The 5000-nt window shown below is 58.2% G+C and overlaps 2 non-coding genes across 2 annotated transcripts; both read left to right on the forward strand.

Annotated features, from left to right (window-relative positions):
* Positions 1–234: 234 nt before the first annotated feature.
* LOC142795620 (small subunit ribosomal RNA) lies at positions 235–2049 on the forward strand. The gene has a single exon (XR_012893169.1). It is a non-coding gene; the product is annotated as a small subunit ribosomal RNA (ribosomal RNA).
* Positions 2050–3768: 1719 nt separating this feature from the next.
* LOC142795616 (5.8S ribosomal RNA) lies at positions 3769–3921 on the forward strand. The gene has a single exon (XR_012893165.1). It is a non-coding gene; the product is annotated as a 5.8S ribosomal RNA (ribosomal RNA).
* Positions 3922–5000: the final 1079 nt, after the last annotated feature.

The raw sequence follows: 5000 nt of genomic DNA on the forward strand, positions 1-5000 counted from the left end.
CTTGGGCAACCCGCACGGCGCGACCGAGTCGATGCAACGAAAAAGAGCGAGCATGAACGTGCTTCTTGCCGCACGGCTCCCACTCGTCTTTCGGGAAGGTTGTGCCGTAGCGAGCTCGAACGCCGTCATCTCGGAGTGCAAAATAAGCGTGTTGGGGCGCCTGAAGGTGGCCTCCGCCGCACACAGACTGCGTCCGGCCCGCCGAGGGCGAGGACGGACGCGCAGTCGAACGATTACCTGGTTGATCCTGCCAGTAATCATATGCTTGTCTCAAAGATTAAGCCATGCATGTCTAAGTACATGCCGAAATAAGGCGAAACCGCGAATGGCTCATTAAATCAGTTATGGTTCCTTAGATCGTTTCTTCCTACTTGGATAACTGTGGCAATTCTAGAGCTAATACATGCAGTGAGCCTGGAGCCCTTTGGGTAACGGGTGCTTTTATTAGACCAAGATCGATCGGGTTTCGGCCCGTATTGTGTGGTGACTCTGGATAACTTTGTGCTGATCGCATGGCCACGAGCCGGCGACGTTTCTTTCAAGTGTCTGCCTTATCAACTTTCGATGGTAGGTTACTTGCTTACCATGGTTGTTACGGGTAACGGAGAATCAGGGTTCGATTCCGGAGAGGGAGCCTGAGAAACGGCTACCACATCCAAGGAAGGCAGCAGGCGCGCAAATTACCCACTCCCGGCACGGGGAGGTAGTGACGAAAAATAACAATACGGGACTCTTTTGAGGCCCCGTAATTGAAATGAGTACACTCTAAATCCTTTAACGAGGATCAATTGGAGGGCAAGTCTGGTGCCAGCAGCCGCGGTAATTCCAGCTCCAATAGCGTATACTAAAGCTGCTGCGGTTAAAAAGCTCGTAGTTGGATCTCAGTTCCAGACGAGTAGTGCATCTACCCGATGCGACGGCTCGGACTGAACATCATGCCGGTTCTTTCTTGGTGCACTTCATTGTGTGCCTCGAGATGGCCGGTGCTTTTACTTTGAAAAAATTAGAGTGCTCAACGCAGGCGAGTCGCCTGAATAAACTTGCATGGAATAATAGAACAAGACCTCGTTTCTGTTCTGTTGGTTTTTGGAATACGAGGTAATGATTAAGAGGGACGGACGGGGGCATTCGTATTGCGGCGCTAGAGGTGAAATTCTTGGACCGTCGCAAGACGAACTACTGCGAAAGCATTTGCCAAGAATGTTTTCATTGATCAAGAACGAAAGTCAGAGGTTCGAAGGCGATCAGATACCGCCCTAGTTCTGACCATAAACGATGCCAACCAGCGATCCGCCTGAGTTACTCAAATGACTCGGCGGGCAGCTTCCGGGAAACCAAAGTATTTGGGTTCCGGGGGAAGTATGGTTGCAAAGCTGAAACTTAAAGGAATTGACGGAAGGGCACCACCAGGAGTGGAGCCTGCGGCTTAATTTGACTCAACACGGGAAAACTTACCCGGCCCGGACACTGGGAGGATTGACAGATTGAGAGCTCTTTCTTGATTCGGTGGATGGTGGTGCATGGCCGTTCTTAGTTGGTGGAGCGATTTGTCTGGTTAATTCCGATAACGAACGAGACTCTAGCCTATTAAATAGGTGCGGGGTTCCCAGCACCTTACAACCTTCTTAGAGGGACAAGCGGCTCCTAGCCGCACGAAACAGAGCAATAACAGGTCTGTGATGCCCTTAGATGTCCGGGGCCGCACGCGCGCTACACTGAAGGAAGCAGCGTGTCTTTATCCCTGTCTGAAAAGACTGGGTAACCCGTGGAACTTCTTTCGTGATTGGGATAGGGGCTTGCAATTGTTCCCCTTGAACGAGGAATTCCCAGTAAGCGCGAGTCATAAGCTCGCGTTGATTACGTCCCTGCCCTTTGTACACACCGCCCGTCGCTACTACCGATTGAATGATTTAGTGAGGTCTTCGGACCGATGTCCGGCGCGGCCTTTCGGTTGCGCCGGTCTGTTGGAAAGATGACCAAACTTGATCATTTAGAGGAAGTAAAAGTCGTAACAAGGTTTCCGTAGGTGAACCTGCGGAAGGATCATTAACGGATTGTGAAGGGTGAGCGCCTCAGCTGCGTCTGCGCCCGACACTTTCTGCCGCTGACCCCGTTTGGACGCGGGGTCGGCTTTTCCCCACGGGGCTGCCTGAATGTGGAGCGGCACCCCGTGACAAATTGTTGCGCCCAGCGGACGCCAACACCGCGACCTTGGACGGTCGGCCAGGTGGCGGACGCGGGTACAAACGGCGCAACGCACTCATAGGTCGGCTTTCGACCCGCCACTGCACCGTGGCTCGAAGCGCTCGAAATGCGCGACCCGACCGCTGCGGGACCGCCTAGTACTGTAAACAGGAGCGGCGGAGCGCGAACGGCGAGTCGTGGTTACGTCGGTAGAAGGCGAGGCTGCGCGTTCCCGAAACGCCAGCCGAGTGCCCTCCCGACCGTTCGAGCGTGCAAGAACGAGACCCGACAATCGCGCGGCGACTGCCAAGTACGAGAGGAACGGCACAAGCGTCGGCGGTCGGTCAAGGAACTGGCGATGTGACGGGTCCGCTGTGCACCAGTGCATACCGTCCCGCCGTCCGCGGCAAGCGCCTCCGCGTCCTCGGGTGACGGAGGCTGCCGGTCGGTTCTTGCAGGCGAGGGATCTCGCTGGCACCGGTTCGCGTTGACGCGCGGCCGGTCATGGCACGGCGATGCGACGGCCGAGGTGCGCAGTACTCGATGGAGGAACCGCACGCTCCGATGACCGTCCCGCCCTCCGCGGCGTATGCGTACCGACCGTAATGGTTGCAGCAGCGCCGGCCGGCTTTTGAATTCGCCACACGAAACACGGTGCGAGATCGCGGTTAGGGGAGCGTCGACGTTGCCAGGCGTTTTGCTTGCTGCCGAGGGAAAGGCGGCACGGCCACGTCGCGCTCGTCGCGATTAGCGGGTCTGCGCGCTTTGGGAAGGTGCCGCAACGACTTGCCGAAAGAGGAAGCACGGAAGAACGAGGGACTTGGACGTCCCGACAATTGAACGCACTTGCGGCCAGGCCCTTGCTGGCTTCGTTCTTCCGCCTCGAGTAGGCTCGTACGCGGCTCCGGCGCCGAAAGTGGTCCTTGGCACCGACTTCGGTGGACGTGGGAAGTGCCGCGCAAGTACGGCGCGCCTGGCTCCACCTGTTGGCTAAAGTAGGCAGCCGGATCGGCATTTTGGTGTGCGGTGGCAAACCGTGGATGCGAAAAAAGCTTGTGCGATTTCGTGGAACAAAAAGCGGGGGTCCCCCTTTTTATGCGGAGGAGACCGACCCGCCCGCCGTGGTGAACCGCGACGCCACGGTAAAAACGGGAGAGGCTTGTCGATGGGACCGTGCATCCCGCGCTCCACGGAGGCCGGGAGGCGGCCGCCCGAGGAAATGTGTAGCCGTCGAGGCCCGCATCTGCGTGCACTCTTATCCAAATGGGTGTACCGCAGGCATTTTCTGGTTAGGCGGGCCAATGAGAGCGAGCACACAACGATACCTACGGGTCCGGCTTGGAGAACCGGCTTCGACGCCTCCCGAGTATTTATAGAGGGGTGGACCACGAAAGCACTCGCAAGTAGCGGAAGCGAAACGCCGTCCGAAACACACCGTTTGCTCGATTTGCGGCAGCCGAAAAAGGCGCGGCAGAGTTTTGGAGTCCAAGCGTGCGCTGAAAAGCGCCCTTCTTGGCCACTGTTTGGCCGAGTGCCAGAAACGTTTGGTTTTGACTGTACGGAATTGAACAAACACTTTTTCACGACTCTAAGCGGTGGATCACTCGGTTCTCGGGTCGATGAAGAACGCAGCCAGCTGCGAGACTTGGTGTGAATTGCAGGACACACTGAGCACTGATTCTTTGAACGCACATTGCGGCCTTGGGTCTTCCCTTGGCTTCGTCTGTCTGAGGGTCGGATCACATATCAAGAGAGCCTTCGGCGCACAAGGGAACGTGAGCCGTCGACTCGTTTTGACCGCGTCGGCAACACGGACAGCACGCTGAACACCTCACAGCGAGCGCCAACAGCGGCCACTCAAGGGCGAGACGGTGGCGACCGTCGTGCCAGAGCCCAACCGAAACGGGGGCGACCGACTGCATTGAGGATGTGGCACCTCGTTGAGACCGCCGCAGGACTTCGAGTCGGAAGGAAGCCTGCAGGGAAAGTGCGGTCGAGGTTGCGTACTCCTCTCTGCGACCGGGCGCGCAAGAGCTGCGAGAGCCACGGACGCGCAACTTTAACGCACGGTAAACACGAGGAGCGAAAGCCGGCCAGCAAAGCTTCTCCAGCCGTGCGCAAAGTGCGCGAGATCGCAGCCTTGCGTTGCGCTTGTTGCCCTCGAAGTAAGCAGGGTGTCCCGTAGACCGGGCGCTCGAACACGCTGCGGGGCCGTGCCTCCTCCAGGCTTTGCCGCGCGAACAGGGAACGTTCGCGCGCAAAGCGCAGGGAGGTGAGGAGGCTGCGCCCGACGTTTGCGGTTCGCTGCGTACGCGGTTGATGCGGAGAGCACGGCGCGACGACTTGCCGCGAAGCGGAAAAAGTCTCCCGCACGAGTTGGCGAAACGTTGGCGAAGCTTAAGGCGTTCTCGTCGTAGTCCGCCGTCGGTCTAAGTGCTTCGCAGTTCCCGTCCCGTTCAAAAAACTGGGCCACTCCAGTTGGGGCGGGGGCGACGCTACACGAGACGATGCCTCTCGCCAGGCTGCGTGGCTGCCCTTGCGGCGGCGGCGACTGGCCTCGGCGGTGTTTGGGCTTTCGACACGGTCGTTTATCACGCAACTGCTCGGACGACGCACGCGCGCAGCGGAATGCCGCTTGCCAGCCTTGTGAAGATGTGACCCTGTACAGGGTTGCGGGCGCACTTGGTAGGGCGTCGTACTCGGTTCGCGATGGGTTTACGAACGTGTCCCGTCACTTCCACGTCACACCGGTTGTGCGCCGCACGCGTGCAGCGGGGAAGCCGATTGCCAGCCTTGTGAAGAAGTGGCCCTGTACA

The sequence above is a fragment of the Rhipicephalus microplus genome, unplaced genomic scaffold (genome assembly GCF_043290135.1).
Source record: "Rhipicephalus microplus isolate Deutch F79 unplaced genomic scaffold, USDA_Rmic scaffold_763, whole genome shotgun sequence".
In the NCBI taxonomy this organism is placed as follows: domain Eukaryota; kingdom Metazoa; phylum Arthropoda; class Arachnida; order Ixodida; family Ixodidae; genus Rhipicephalus; species Rhipicephalus microplus.